We start from the raw sequence: 17,285 nt of genomic DNA, 5'->3' as shown, positions 1-17,285 counted from the left end.
GTTCTTTTAGTCTAATCCAGGAAATATTTATTCCTACCCTCCACCTGTCTAATTTTAAATCTCCTTGGCAACAAATATTCCGCTATCTTCCCTCCTGCCGCCACCAAAGACTAAATACATTATCTACTTGATCTGTTTATTAAATTTAGGACAGGGTGGGAAAAAAAGGTTTCCTTGACATTCAGCTCAATTGGATGTATTTTAATTTAATCCCATCATGGGTTTTGTCTTGGTAAACACGTCATTTCCTGTTGTGGGCATTCTGTTCGCACCTGTGTGCTACACTTGAATCACCCAATCTTCAAAGGGCTTTTGAGCTATCAAATCTTGAGAGAGTCCCGTCTTGCATCGTAATAATTATTTACTCAAGTTCTTTATAATTAACTCCTTTAATCTCTACTCATTAAATCGATTTCATATTATCATTCTGTTGCTCTCTGGAAAGCGGCCAATTTTTCAGCTCTTGAATCAGACTTTTCAAAGGCTCATCTCCCTGCCTGGGCCTGCACGTATTTGTCCTAAGTAATTCACCATCCCTGAACACTTCTGAGTCCCTCTTTCTCACGACTTGTTCCCTTCTCCTTTTTTGAATATGTTTGCTTTCCCGGTTGAATGTGATTTTACTTTCTGTTCATCTTATCTCCTTAAAACCACTGGTATTTCATAGTCTTTTCAGGTTCCACATTATAGAAGAGATGACCATGGTTTCACTTTTAAATACTAAAATGGCCGTGGCACACAGACACGTTGGGGACAGTTTTATTTGGAAGGGTCTTTAATTAATTTTATTATTACCTCTTGGAGAAAAGCCCAAAATGACACGTGAAAATAATATGAAACCACCAAGCAGATGTCCAGCAATACAAAAATAGACCTCACATGTTATACTTCACACTCTGATTCTCTTGTCTTAGTGTCTCGGGATCAGTTTCTTAAACACTCTCCTCATTTTTTGCAAGAAAACTACTGGCCATCTATTAAATTCCCAATTAGCTGAGTTTTGAGGTTGGAATCCTGGGGTCAACACTGGCTGGGTCTGTATGACTGCAAACAACAGGACCTGGTCCCCAACTCTGGGATGTTTTAGACTTTTAGTTCACCCATGTGAGCCAGACCGAACCTGACCTGGCATTGAAAAACAATAGAAAATAGGCTGCTTGTTTGAGGAAGTAGTTCAAGGACTTTGCAGGTTCCATTTCACTGAGGAAATGAAAGTGATCAGCCAAAACAGAGTGGCAAGAAGGAATGGCTGTTCCTCCCCTACGTGGCTGTGAGCAACCCTCAACCCCACCTCATTCCTGAAGAGCCACAGTGGAAAGGCCATTATCAGCCTACATGCCGTGTTAAGTTTCTGAGTAGTTTTAACCAGAGGTTTCAAGTCATATCAAGTATTCAAAGGAAGTTTCATATCAGAGGAAAATCTGTAAACCATGACTACAAAAAGCAAGTGAAATGATGCAAAGAAGGGGAAATATCTGAAAAAAGGGAATCTAACCAGACATCATCGGGAAGAGAAAATGGCACCCTTTCTGTGTGTCCAGACTGTTTTTTCAAAGTGTCATGTTTCTATGAGGATGTATTATCCTTTGGGGGCTCTCTTTGACTTCATTAGCCACATGATTTAGCTGATTAAGCAACTGAATTGATTCATTTAGTTTTGTGAATTGACCAGGTGTTTGACTAAACTGAGCTTGGAATTCAGACACACTACCTAAGATTCTTATAGTGGATGATGCCTTTGAAAGTGGCCATTTTCGTTAAAATGCCGGGTAACATTTGATACAGCCATGATAATAGCAAAAATCTGTTCAGTTCTAAAAATGCTTCTAGCAATGGAAATATTTCTGACTAAAAGAATACTCTTGACTTGTAGGGAGGTTCCCTAGGAACAAATGTATGCCATGAAAATAAGGCATTTTATTTTTTTAAAGGTTATGTATACAGATACATTCATGAAATAAGGAAATTGTTAGTGGATGCTCTTAATAGAGGTTTATGTAATGAAAACAAAGGAATCTATTAACAGTTTCACCAAAGATTATTTTTATAGTCTCTATGCCAATGATCTTATATAAGTTACCAAAATAAGTTTTTAAAACTGAATAATGTCACACAGGTGTAATGTCCCCCTTCTAGAATCATCACAAGAAACGTTAGTTATGGCTTTCTGCCTTAAGGAATTTCTTTTAGGAAATACCATCTTCACCCTAACAGCAAGCTTTCTGTTACATTTGAGATGCTGTATTTTAATAGCTGAGTGAGCAGATAAGCATCCCAACAGGAGCGTATGCGATTGTGGCTTTAGGAGTTTGTAGTAACAGTTGGACAGAGTTTCATCTGCAAGCCAGTGGGAAAGTCCGCAGAGGCCTTGGTGAAATCTCCTACTGTCCACCACACTGACAACTGGCTGCACCAATGTTCTTCCCTGAAGAGTCCCTGATCGCTGATCTTCCATGTGGGACTCAGGCTTACATAAATTCTACAAAGACAAGAATCAGGTCTTTAATTTCTTCCCTATTCCTACCTTGTAGAAATTATGTCTTGAGTGGAAACTGCTCCTGGCCCCACACTTTGGGCGTTAATCAGTGTCTAATAACACTATTGTCCATGGAGGTTCATCTGGCTGTTCCTTGATTGACGTGCACCTTACAGAAACAATGTAAATAAATTCAGCAACTGAAAATATTATGTTCTATCAAAGAGCACTTTTATGTTTTTAATATGATGTACTCTTTCTCTGCAAATATGGTTATTTAAAATGGCAGTAGATTTGATTGTATTTTTTCATATTGTTGCACCTCCCCACAATAGTGTGTTTCTAACCAACTCTATTTGAACAAAGAGCTTCATTAGTCTTCCTATTTAAATTATGTATTTGCTTGATATATTTTCACATTTGCGACTGGTCAAAAACATCTACCTATTACCTTACACACCTTCTCACTAGTACCAGAATAAAACTGCTGTTTGTTGAAGCAAAGAGTCCTGTCTTCTCTTCACCTATTTCTCATTTGTCAATTTCTGTCATCCTTCTGCTCAAGAGAAAGGTCATGTGTGACTGCTTTTAAATGAGAAAAATCTTCCAGGCCATTATCAGAAGAGCATGGTTGTCTTCTCCTTTATTCCTGTGAGTGCTGAGTTGGTTACCTAGGTTATCACGTACATTACAAGAGACTCTCTAGTTGACTGTCTCCAACTAAATTCTTGTTTTCGGTTCTGTAGTTCATTAGTAACCAAAATGTCATCCCTGACCAGCAGTGTTGGCGTATTCTCAGAGGCCCTGCCCCAGCTGGATCACCGTGAGCCCTTCAGAAACACTTCACACATTAGCAGGCAGTGTGACATTTGGTAAAGGGCTGCTGTGCCTATTTCCAGAATTATTATTTTGCCCTTTGCCTTTTCCTATTTCAGTTGAAAGATCAGTGTCCTCCACAACTCCAGTATTTCATTTTTCTACAACTCACAGAAATCCTTATTTTTTTAAAATGTGCAAGAACACATTTACATATAAAACCATTAATTCAAAGCAACAGTTTCTGGATTCGAATAATCAAATTAATAACATAACTTGACTTAGGAGGCTGGATTTTTTTTCCCCCTAAAGTAGCTGTTTGTTTGATGGAATTTGCGCTTAAAGAATTTGAACTAAGCCCTGAGTAATTTTGTTGTTATGTCTTCCACAATCATAAAATGTTAGAGCTAGAAAATCCCTTAGGGATGGACAAGGAAGGAAACCACGAGCCAAATTTAAAGGTGATACAGCAAAGGGCGCCTGGGTGGCTCAGTCGGTTAAGCGTCTGACTTTGGCTCAGGTCATGGTCTCATGGTTCATGGGTTTGAGCCCCGCGTTGGGCTCTCTGCTGTCAGCACAGAGCCTGCTTGGTATCCTCGGTCCCCCCACCCCCACCACACACCCCTGTCTTTCTCTGCCCCTCCCTAGCTTGCTCTCTCTCTCTCAAAAATAAATATTTTTAAAAAAACATTAAAAGTGATACAGCAAAACAGGACAGTACTAGAATTGAAGCTTGTCTTCCTCCAACACTCAGGGGAGGACCTGTTTACATGTAAATATACACAAACAGGAAATCTCAGTTTCCAGCCACCTTCGACACTGAGATAAAAACTTTAATGGAACTGTCAACATTTTGGCTGATTATTCCTCTTATTTTTATATCTCGTATGTCTGAAGACATCCATTTGTTAAAACACATCTCAGACTGTATTTTAGAGTCATGCCTTAGCAAAGCCATCACAATCTTAAGTTGAGATATTGAATAGAAAAAGAGAAGACATGATTTTCCAACATAATACTATTATAAAACATTATTGAAACTAATTCAAACCACCTAAAACCAGAAGAGGTACGACAGCTAGATTTTGAAAGAATTGGCAAGGTTTCGATGTTGCCAATAAAAGAAGCTTTCATAATAGAAGGATAAAAATTAACCAGTAAAATTCAAGTTTGAGTAATAAAGAAAACCATGCAGGGATGGTTCTGTATAGGAGGTAACATTCACCTTTTTACCAAAGGAGGTAATCAGTCCCAAAGGCTGTGGTTACTATCTCCCCAACCCAGTATCCCCAAAAGGAAACTTGTACTATTCAGAATTTGTTGATCTGAGTAAAGCTTGCCCCCTTTTTTTCAGAGGTTTACTACAATGATGCAAGAACCTTTGTGTAAATTATCCTAATATTAAACTACTTTTCTCTTTGCTCTCAGAGTTCTTGATGCCAGGAAGAAATGTGGCATTTTAGTCTTTAAGAAAGAGCTAGCAATATAATATGTTTCTTGTCTCTGCTATCCTGCTGCAAGCCGTCGGTGGCCAAGAAGATTCTGTGTCTTAGGGCTTGCCAAAGAGCTAAGGTAAGAAATAACAATAACAGAAACCAAAACCAAAAAGCTGACAATACAACTACAAAAACCAAAGGCATTAAAAGTAGAGAAAAGTTCAGAAGCCAGGGAACATTCCCAAATCTAACCTCACCAAACAATATCATTTGTAAGACATATAAATTAAAATTTTAAGCCATATTTTATTCCTAAAGAACTTTCCAATGATCCCTGGCTCAGTCTTCACCCAAGCAGATGTTCCTTCCCCCCTCACATCAGATGTTTGGAGAAGGAAACAACTGTCTACCTTCAAAGAATAACGCATTAGCAATAAATAAAGGCAAAAGAGGACAGAAGAGAAATAAAATGAATGATCTGCTTTGGTGGAAAACTGTGGGCATAAGTCAACAAGGAAGTAAAATCAAAGGTGAGAGAATCTAGAAGAGATGTTGGGAGTCTTAGACCTGTTGTAACAGCAGAGGATTTTCTAATTTAACCTAAGAGGAAGACATTCCGAGTACTATTTAAAGTGCAACACAACAAAACTAAAAGGCAACTGACAGAATAGGAAAAGATATTTGCAAATGACATGTTGGATAAAGAGTTAGTATCCAAAATCTATAAAGAATTTATCAAACTCAACACCTAAAAATAATAACAAATAATCCAGTGAAGAAATGGGCAGAAGACATGAATAGACACTTTTCCAAAGAAGGCATCCAGATGGCTAACAGACACATGAAAAGATGCTCAGCATCACTCATCATCAGACAAATACAAATCAAAACCACAATGAGATACCACCTCACACCTGTCAGAATGGCTAAAATTAACAACTCAGGCAACAACAGATGTTAGTGAGGATACAGAGAAAGGGGAACACTTTTGCACTGCTGGTGGGAATGCAAACTGGTGCAGCCACTCTGTAGAATAGTAGGGAGGTTCGTCAAAAAATTAAAAATAGAGCTACCCTATGACCCAGCAATTGCACAACAAGGTATTTATCCAAAGGATACAGGAGTGCTGATTCGAAGGGGCATATGCACCCCAATGTTTATAGCAGCACTATTAACAATAGCCAAAGTATGGAAAGAGCCCAAATGTCCGTTGATGGATGAAAGGATAAAGATGTGGTATACTACTCGTCAATCAAAAAGAATGAAATCTTGGGGCACCTAAGTGGCTCAATCAGGTAAGTGTCCAACTTCGGCTCAGGTCATGATCTCACAGCTTGTGGGTTCGAGCCCGGCGTTGGGCTCTGTGCTGACAGCATGGAGCCTGGAACCTGCTTCAGATTCTGTGTCTCCCTCTCCCTCTCTGTCCCTCCCCTGCTCACACACACTCTCTCTCTCTCTCTCTCTCTCAAAAATAAACATTTAAAAAAAGAAAAAAGATAAAGGAATGAAATCTTGCCATTTGCAACACCATAGATGGAACTAGAATGTATTATGTTAAGTGAAATAAGTCAGAGAAAGATAAATATCCTATCATTTCACTCATATGTGGCACTTAAGAAACAAAACAGATAAACATAAGGGAAGTGAAGGAAAAATAGGATAAAAACAGAGAGGGAGGCAAACCATAAGAGATTCTTAAGTACAGAGATGAAACCGAGGGTTGCCGGAGAGAAGTAGGGTATGGGCTAAATGGGCGATGGGCATTAAAGATAGCACTTGTTGGGATGAGCACTGGGTGTTATAAGTAAGTGATGAATCACTAAATTCTACTCCTGAAACCATTATTATACTTTATGTTAACTAACTTGGATTTAAATAAAATTTAAAAAACAAAAAATAAATTTAAAAAATTTTAAGATAAAATAAAGCGTAACGGAAGGGGACTACATGTTTAATCTCTAGGATAGTCACTCGAGGTTGTGACATTAAGGCTATTATCTTACTGAGAACCTTCACCTGTCATATGCTATAGATTAGTCAATGTTCCCACTTCAGAGATAAGGAAGTAGAGGCACTGAGAGGACCAAGTCGTTGCTCAAAATTAAGCAGAAGCACAGGAACAATAGCTAACGCATAATATCAGTAACTCTATGCTAAATGCCGTACACATATATAATTTATATCTAATTTAACTCTTTGCACACCCTAGCTACTAGACTTATATTGGAGACAAGGAATCTGGAGTTTAAAGAGACAAGGTAATTTGCCCAAGGCCACGCAGTGCCAAAGCTGTGTCCAGTTTGAATCCTTCTGGCTTCAAAATGTGATCTCTTAATCTCTATGCCAGCTCATCTCCAAGTTTGCTACCCAGACCAGCTGCAACACATCACCTGAGACCTTGTTAGAAATGCAAACTCTCAGACTCCTATCCCCCAGGCTTATTGAATCTGAAACTCTCGAGGTGGGGCCAACGTGTGTTTGAACAGGTCCCTGGGTTATGCAGAAGCGCACTGTTCTGCATGAAGTTGGGGCAGCCTCGCTGTTTTGCAGTTTCTCATCAATCAGATCTAGCTCTTTGAGAAGAAACTCTATCAGACCCTGTGTGACAAAGAGGAATAGTAATGAGTAATATTTTTTGAGCCTTCACACATAATAAGCACTTAACAAATGTTAGCAACTCTTATTATTATGTGCCAAGTAGTATTCCGAACTCCCTTACCTGCGTTATCTCAATTAATCACCTCAAAACTAAATAAGGGAGGGACTACAACTTTTTCCGTTCCACACATGAAGAAACTGAGGCACGAAGAAAGTATCTTGCCCTAGGTCACAGAGCTAGCAAGTGTCAGAGCCTTATTTCAACCATGGACAGAGTAAATTCTGAAGCCTGTACTCTCAACCATTTTCTCCTGTATCAGGGGCTGAAGAAAAGGTTGACTAAGCTCCATGGCTTATATTAAATTCAATGTGGGGACTCCAACTTTCAGTTCAGTTTTGCAGACTCACATATATGCTACAAATCACTTCCCTCCACCCTTACCCTATTGACTCTTGCTAAAAGGCCCATTAATCCATTAGCCCTGATATTGATGTCTCTCCCAGCATTTTAGACTAAATGTGATAGCACAGTCACCTATTCGAAATTCAAACGCTTCTATTCCCTCTATGGCCTCAGAACATGCTGCTAAACAATTCTTCAGGTTACAGGACATTCCTAGCTCAAAGCACCAATAATTGTCCCATGCAGAACTGGCATGTGAACTCAGAATGAGAGCCATAAAGAAAGAGAAGTAACCACAAAGAGAAATCCATAAATAAGGCAGAAGACACAGGGACCAAAAGACAGCTCTCAACTCACAGGGATGCTAACAACTAGAGGCTGTAAAGGCCAGGCCACAGTGACTGCTGAGCTGTCTGGGGAGAGCAGAGAAAACAGGAACACTGTTCACAGCCAGCAAGACAAAGAAAGCAAGCATTACCTAGGCCCTGAAGAGTGAGACAGAATGAAGGACAGGAAGGTCCTCAACTGTGCTGCTGCTACCATGTCCCCCAAACCCAGCCACGGGCAAGAAAGGTGTGATAAAATGCTCATTCATCACTTCCATTTGGGTAAAGGCCACACGGATACACTGGTCAGGGGTCCAGCAGGAAACAGGTGGCATACTTAGAAGGGAATGAGCAGAGCTCAACAAAGGGATCATTGACCAAGAAGTAGGCAGTCTTCCTGGCTCCTTTGGGATTTCCCTGGACCAGTTTCCCCCAGCAGCTTCCCAGGGCCTCAGCACCCAAGGCTGTGCACACACTTTGCTGGGCAGCATCACACCGAGGACTGGAGGTAGAGTAATAGCGTCTAGATTCATGTAAAAGCTATGTGACTTTATTAAGTCTGAAGGACCCGTTGTCTTTTCCACCTGCACTCCTGGACAGGAAGTCATCAGTCCCTCTAAGTGTTCTTATTTCTACTAACCTAGAGAGCCAGCCCTTCTCTATATCATTGTCCTGCCAGAGTTCAGGTCTCATCTCAGCCAAGCCCAGAAGTTCTCCGTGTGGTCTCTGTGCTTCTGTCTGGCACTCCAGTCCTCCCTCCACATTGCCTCCAGAGTGACTTACCTAAAATCCATGACCATGGACCATCTGAAATTGACCAGTGACTCCCCACCATCCTCGACATGCAGCCCAGGCTCCTCAGGGACTATAGAAGGCCTTCCTTGACTTGGCCTGTGCCTTTCTCCCTGGCTTTAGTAGTAGCCACTCCTCTCCTTGCAACTTTATGCTTTGCAGACTCAAGCTCCTTGTGGTTTCTAGAGTGCATACTGCTGTTCTGTGCATTTTTGCTCTTGTACATTCCGCTCTCCCCGCTAAAATGGTTGCCACCAATTCTCTGACACCCAGGGTATATCACAGAGGAGGCAGGAAGGTCATTAACCTAGGCCTCATCCTCACAAAAGGTTGCAGATATAGCCCTTTAATTTTTTTATATTAAATATAATTTATTGTCAAATTGGCTTCCATACAATACCCAGTGTTCATCCCAACAGGTGCCCTCCTCAGTGCCCATCACCCACTTTCCCCTCTTCCCCACCCCCCCATCAACCCTCAGTTTGTTCTCAGTATTTAAGAGTCTCTTATGGTTTGCCTCCCTCCCTCTCTGTAACTTTTTCCCCCCTTCCCTTCCCCCATGGTCTTCTGTTAAGTTTCTCAGGATCCACATAAGAGTGAAAACATATGGTAACTGTCTTTCTCTGTAGGACTTATTTCACTTAGCCTAACACTCTCCAGTTCCATCCACGTTGCTACAAAAGGCCAGATTTCATTCTTTCTCATTGCCAAGAAGTATTTCATTGTATATATAAACCACATCTTCTTTATGCATTCGTCAGTTGATGGACATTTAGGTGCTTTCCATAATTTGGTTATTGTTGAAAGTGCTGCTATAAATATTGGGATACAAGTGCCCCTATGCATCAGTACTCTTGTATCCCTGGGTAAATTCCTAGCAGCATATAGCCCTTTAATTTAACTACCAAAGTTAAATGCAGAGTCTCAGAGATGCAGACAGGAATGAGATGTGAAGACATGTTTCACATAACTTTAAATTCAGGCCCATTATTCGATCAGTCTACCTATAACACATTATAAAGAAATTTTTTTAATAAATATTTTTATTATTTTGTGAATTAAACAATTCTTATAATTTTCTTTAGACATTTTTTAAAATTTAAAGTTCATTTTTTGGGGCATCTGGGTGGGTCAGTCAGTCAAGCATCCAACTTCAGCTCAGGTCATGGGTTTGAGCCCCACATTGAGCTCCACATTGACAGTGTGGAGCCTGCTTGGGATTCTCTTTCTGTCTCGGTCTGCCCCTCCCTAACTCGTGCTTTCTCTCTCTCTCTCTCTCTCTCTCTCAAAACTAAATACATAAACTTAAAAAAAAAAAGCTTTTTACTATTCCAGAAACCTCAAAAAATGGTCACAATCCTCTCTTGACCTCTGAGACTGTTGCTGACCCATTCTCTAACTTGTCTGTTTTTTAAAATTATTATTATTATTTTTTTTTTTTTAATTTTTTTTTTCAACGTTTTTTATTTATTTTTGGGACAGAGAGAGACAGAGCATGAACGGGGGAGGGGCAGAGAGAGAGGGAGACACAGAATCGGAAACAGGCTCCAGGCTCCGAGCCGTCAGCCCAGAGCCTGACGCGGGGCTCGAACTCACGGACCGCGAGATCGTGACCTGGCTGAAGTCGGACGCTTAACCGACTGCGCCACCCAGCCGCCCCTTAAAATTATTTTTTAATGTTTATTTATTTTTGAGAGAGAGAGAGAGCAAGCAGGAGAGGGGCAGAGAGAGAGGGAAACACGGAATGTGAAACAGGCTCCAGGCTCTGAGCTGTCAGCACAGAGCCCCACACAGGATACGAACTCACAAACTGTGAGATCATGACTTGAGCTGAAGTTGGACCTTAACCAACTGAGCCACCCAGATGCCCCTAACTTATCCCTTTAAACTCCCCCTCTTTCCCATATTGCTTCTGTATCTCTAGAGACATTTTTCACTGTCCATTGCACATTATGTGGAAATTATTTGTTCTGTTTTCCCTATTAGACTATGAGTTGCTTCAGATCAGATGCTCCTAGGCACCAAGCAAACAAATTTGAGACAGATTCCAGATATTATGATAATAATAATACAGTAATATGTAATACTAATATACACACTTCAACAAAGTGCCCAGCATCATTCATTGGATTCTAACCATTTTGATAGACTCAATTCTCCCAGAAACCCTATGAGATGAGAAAATGAGACCCAAGAGTCACAGCCAAGAAATGGCAGAGCCATGATTCAAACCCAGACTATCCAGCTTCAGAGCAAGTGCACTCAATCACTCCGCCAATGGTTTTCAAACTTCGGTGTGCATCAGATATGGGGCTGAACCCAAGAACTGTGAGATCATGACCTGAGCCAAAATCAAGAGTTGGTCACTCAACTGACTGAGACACCCAGGCATCCCTACTTCAACCACTTTTGACTTGCTGGAATGTGACTACATCATGGTCTATAATGAAAATCTGGGATAAATTTTCCCCAAATGTTCTAGATCCCCACACAGCAAGCTCCCCTGAGGTTGCACTGTAGACACACTGCTTTGTGGAACTGAATTCTCATAAATCTCTGAAAAGTGATGCCATTTTCTGGAGCTGATTATGCAAGAAGCCTATCCTCTCTGGGTTAAGAGAAAATTTTATTTTATTTTATTTTATTTTATTTTATTTTATTTTATTAAAAATATCTTTAAGTTTATTTATTTATTTTGAGAGAGAGAGAGAGAGAGGCAGGGATTGGCAGAGAGAGAGGGAAAGAGAGAGAATCCCAAGCAGGCTCTGCACTGTTAGCACAGAGCCAGATGCAGGGCTAGAACTCACGAACCATGGGATCATGACCTGAGCCGAAACCAAGAGGCAGATGCTTAACCAGGTACCCCTTAAGAGGGCATTTTAGAGCTTATGTTTTCCTAGCAGTTTTGGGATGCTTGAATCTCCTCTGCAACATCCTTGTCCTCACTAGGTTATTGATGATTATCAGGAAACTCGATTCCACATTTAGGCAGCTCTGGTAGAAAGCATTTCCTTTTACTCAATTAAATATGCTCCGCCCACACCGTCCATCCATTAGTTCATTCAAAATACCTCCCATCCTTTGGATTGTGTTATGTGTTGAATTGTACCCCCGCCCCCAATTCATATGTTGAAATCCTAGCCTCCAGCACCTCAGAATTTGACCTTATTTAGGAATTGGGTTGTTGTGGATATAATTAGTTAACATGAGGTCACACTAGAGTACCATGGCCCCTAATCCAATATGACTAGTGCCCTTATAAAAAAGGGTAATTTGGACAGACACACTAATTGGGAGAATGCCATATGAACATAAAGGCAGAGAACAGGGTGATCCTTCTACAAGCCAAGGAGCATTAGAGATCGCTAGCAAACCTCCAAAACCTAGAGGAGAGGCATGGAATATGTTCTTCCTCACAGTCTTCAAAAGGAACCAATCCTGCCAGTGCCTTGATCTCAGACTTTGAGCCTTCATGACTGTGCAGCACTTAATTCTGTTGTGTGAGCCACCCAGTTTGTGGTACTATGTTATGGCAACCCAGCAAACGAATACAGATTGTTACTAAAGATAATAATAATGATGGGTGCTAATATTTATTAAGTCTTTACTCTGTCCAAGAATTCTTCTGCAGTGCAATGGTATAAGGTAGGTACTTTTTTAAATCCCCAAATGGTATAAAGAATAATGGACCCTGAAAAATGTCTACATCCTAACCCCTGGAGTCTGTGAATAGAAATATAATAGACTGAATGGCAAAGGGGAATCAAGGTTGCAGATTTAATTAAGGCTGCTAATCAGCAGGCTCTGAGATGCAGAGATTATCCTGGATTATTTGAGTGGGCCCAAATATGATCCTAAGAGTTCTTATAAATTGAAGAGAAAAATGAAAAGAAAACCAGAGAGACAGCAGTGTAGGAAGGGCTTGGCCCAACATTTCTGCTTTTGAACCTGGAATGCAGGTGGCCTGTAGAGGGTAGAAAAGGAGAGGAAATGGATTCTTTCCTAGAGCCTCCAGAAAGAATGTAGCCCTATTGATACCTTGATTTTAGCCCAGTGAGACTCATTTTGAAGTCTGACCTCCAGACTGTAAGATAATAAATTTAAATTGGTTTAAGCCACTATATTCATGATAGTTTGTTACAAGAACAGTGGGAAATGAATAAAATTTATTTTAGTGTTTATTTTTGAGAGGGAGAGAGAGAGACCACGAGAGGGGAAGGGGCAAAGAGAGAGGTGGACAGAGGATCCAAAGCAGGCTCTGTGCTAACAGCAGCGAGCGGGATATGGGGCTCAGACTCACGAACCGTGAGATCATGACCTGAGCCGAAGTCAGACACTTAACTGACTGAGCATCTAGACACCTCCAGTGGGAAACAAATATACCCCCATCTTCCAGATATGGGATCCAAGGTCTAGAGAGTTTATATAATTTGTCCAAGGTCATACAAGTAGTACATGATGAAGCCAAAATTGGAACTCAAGTCTCTATAATCTAGAGCCTCTATTACTACTAACCATAATAATTTGTAAAACAAGTTCTAGTCCCTCTTCTACATGACAGTGATTCGCATATTTGTAAGTAGATATCATGTCCTATAGTTTTGCCTGGTAAAAGCAGTTTCATTAGCCAATCCTCAGGTGACAGTTTCAAGTCCTCTAACCATCTTGGAAAATATGGCAGCCAAGTTGAACACAGTGCTAATGCTCCCACACCACGTTTGTGCATTTCAATCCACCTTTGCCAAAATGGGATTTATAAAGCATAAAATTTAAGCAATACTTTTTGAGTTTTTAAAAACATAAAGTGATAGTTTTTCTTATATTGACAAATTGGCCGTGAACCTAATGTTCCTTCAAAATGAGTCATTTGAATTGGAACATTAATTTATGAGCAGCCGGGTCCACGTTAGTCTGAGAAAAGTGCCACTGCTCTGGCTTTGCACAGATCATCTCTAAAAAGCCCCTACACTTGGCTGTAGTAGTAATAGCTCAGGCTTCCTTCTTGCCTTCCCACCCCAGCTCTCAGATCCTGGAGGTGATCATGCCCCTTTGGAAGAGTGTGCAGTGTGACAGGTACCTGGCCAGCCTTGCCCTGCCTGGAGAGAGAAACCATTGCCCTAAACTGAGATTTAATGGGATCACATGCTTTGTTTTGGAGACAGGGTCTTCAAAGTAAGCTGGGCAGGAGGTTACATCTTCAGGTGTGAAATAACCACATGACCCACAAGAACTACAGATCCATCATAATTAGGGAAGCTGAAGTGAAAGTATACACTCAGCTCTCACAGCGTTTTGGTCCTGGCCAATGAGAGCCAAATGTTAACTCTTCTGGACCGGTTGTCAAACACAGCCATTATTGCAAAGTAAATTATATAAACTTACAACTTCATCGATTATACTTTGAAAAAGGCATTCAATACCCAGTACTCATCACTTCCTAATTATTTCCCCACATTTGACTATTATCTCTGCCCTTGAAGTTATTTTTGTCTACTATATCTGTGTGACCCGAATATGGTACAATGGCCTGCCACTGCACATCTCTTCCCACCTCCGAGTTTAGCAATGTCACATTGACAGCTCGCCATTAACCAGGTGGGTAGATTGAATCAGCAAACTCTATGAACGAGGGCATCCCTCTCACCCCTGGCTGGTGTGAAACATTTACCCGTGCAACACTTCCCATCAGTAAGCCTTCCCACCTCGTGTCCCCAAACACACACAAACGCTACACCTCGCTCCCCGAATCCAGGAGTGAAGTCATCAACCTCATCATTTCATCCAATAATTATAAAGGGCAAAGTAAACATCTCTGCAGGGTTTGTTTTTTTTTTTTCTTTTAAACATTTTTTTTCTGGCTTGGAAGATTTTATTCACACATTTATACTTCATCCGTTTCCCCTTTAAATTTCAGAGTAGATTTGAATTTTATAATAACAGAGAGTTGGCATTTAGGATATGCTGTCTCAGAAAGGAGAATTTTAAGAACTAATGCAAATACTGCAGTGTTTTTAGTGTCTTCTGGTCTCCGACATACAGGACATTATGGAAAACTTCCCTGGGCACCCCTCTTCCTAGGTGACCTTTTATGTTCATGGTCCGGAAGCTCTGTAAGGAAAGATATACCAAGGTTTCCTCTAGACTCCTAATTTTGTTAACCGTATAACTTAATCAAGATTCCCCTCATTAGCCACGACCCCATCCAGCATGCTTTTGAGAAATTGTTGGGTTTCTTCATTTATTTGGGGAAAGTGCGAGAAAAGGAAATGGGCTCAATTATCAGGGGCAAGATAGTTTTCACGTTTCATTGTTAAAATTGAATGTCACTGAACAGAAACCCTGCACTCAGTCCCCCCCCCCCCCCCAAGAGAGTCACCTTAAGGGATAAGGAGGGCAAACAAATTGAATTCCTCCCTCAGCTTGCTGGTGGGACTGAAGTGGAATGGAGTCAAAATAACGGAAGGAAGGAAGGAGGAAGAACATGTGGTCCCTGCCAATCACGCCAGATGAGAAACCTGTGTTGACCCATGAATCAGAACTCTGAATTCAGAGACAATTAACCTGGAGTTTGCAGTGTGCTCAGAGGTCCCAGTAAGGAAGGACTGGGGAATTAGGGGATTACAAAGTAGCTAATGTTCATTGAACACCCATGTTGTGCCAGGAACTCTATTTGGCATTAAGCATTTTGTATATATTATCTTTCCATACATTTTCTTACCAATGACCCTAACTAAATGCCCCAGAAGAGTAAATACTCCTAGTGCCTTTACACACTTCCAGTGAAGAGATTTAAACAATATGGTTAATAATGGAAAACAAGCTTTAAAGAAACCAAATACTGCTTAATGATTCCAACAAGATGAATTTTTCTACTCCACAGAAAAAGCTGTGAAGCAAACAAAGCTGAATTTATTAAACTTACACCAGCAAGGGAGACTCCCTGACAAAGCCTTGGTCGTACTAAAAAAGAGAAAGAAAGGCAAATGTATTTATAGGAACTCGGGTGGTTTAAGGCAGTTCTTTTAAGGTTCTTTAAGGATTTATTGGGACTGAGGCAAGTTTGTATGATAATAGTTGAGGATTGATGAGGCAATGAGATGAGGGCCGTGAGATAAGTCTTGATGTAACTATTGTCCTTAACGGGTGAACTTTTTTTTTTTTTTTTTTTTTTTTTTTTTTTTCTGATTTTGGAGGGAATCCCTCATATTTTTAAATAGGTTTGGCCTTCTAGGACATTATGGAAACAGGTTCTTGGAAGGAGTTGCCTTTCTGTCATAATGACCAGGTAGGGCATTTCCTTTAACCTTCACATAATCCCCCTTTCCCCTTTTTTTTAATGGAACCCACATCCTTAAGAACTGTCAGAACACTTAAAGAGTTCCTTAATCATTAGACCATTTTCCTTTACTTTTCTTTCATGCAGAGATCTACATCTTTAGTTACTTCCAAAACATTCCCTACTTCTTGCCATAGATATTAACTCCCTTGTATCTAGTCAGTTGACAAGTTCTGGTCCTGGTGAATACAATGCATACAGCCTTTAGGTTACTTTGCCTCCAGTAAAGGGTCATTGTTCTAAGAGTGAATTTGTAACCAAACTAATAGGAGTTCTCTCCTTGGTAACTCACAGATAGAAACTACATCAGGTAGAGTTGTCGCACAAAGTAAACTTTATCTGTAGCAAATAAGGAGATCATGAGGAATAATTCCCAAAGCTGTGACTCCCCAAGTGAGGATGAATGGAATTCCTTTTATTTAGGGTTAGGATGAATATTTAGATAGGGAAGGCAAAAAAAAGGTGTGTGTGTGGGGGGGGGGGGTAGATTTGTCATCGTATGTAGAGGTGGGCACAAGGTCGCGCATGCGCCTGAAGGAAACGTGCCTGTACATGTATTGTATGTTATGTAAATGAGGCTTGTGCTCCTCCTTGGCAGAAATGTTAGTATTCTAATGAGGTAAAAGTAACTATCAGTCACTCCATGGTCCATCTGAGCAGGTGGGAGTCAGGTGTTGAGTTCAAACTGGTCTGGGTGGCCTGGGCCACTGGAGTTATTGCTTGAGGGGTAGTTTACATTTCCATCACAGAATATTATGCCCATTGGGTCTTTTGCCGGAGTTAAGAAATGAACTGGAAAGAAGAGCTTAGGCAAAAATATACTCAGTGAGTACAAGTAAGTGGGCAGTAGAGGTCAGGTCTTAGGGTCTAGATGGTGACAAACTGAGGTCTTTTTTGACATATCCAGCCTGATAATTTATTGTTTTTGTCTTATGGTATGACCTGGTAACAAACAAGGTTAACTCTAGATTTTCTAGAGGAGTTTCTAATATATTTGTTCAGGGTATGGACTGTTCTCAGACAGAGGTTAGGCAGTCATGAGTTACCCGTCTGGTAAAAGAGGAAAGGAAAAAAAAAAAAGGGAAAGCAGTATTATTACCAG

This window comes from Panthera leo, chromosome B4 (assembly GCF_018350215.1).
Source record: "Panthera leo isolate Ple1 chromosome B4, P.leo_Ple1_pat1.1, whole genome shotgun sequence".
In the NCBI taxonomy this organism is placed as follows: domain Eukaryota; kingdom Metazoa; phylum Chordata; class Mammalia; order Carnivora; family Felidae; genus Panthera; species Panthera leo.
Note: the sequence above shows the minus strand (reverse complement) of the source record.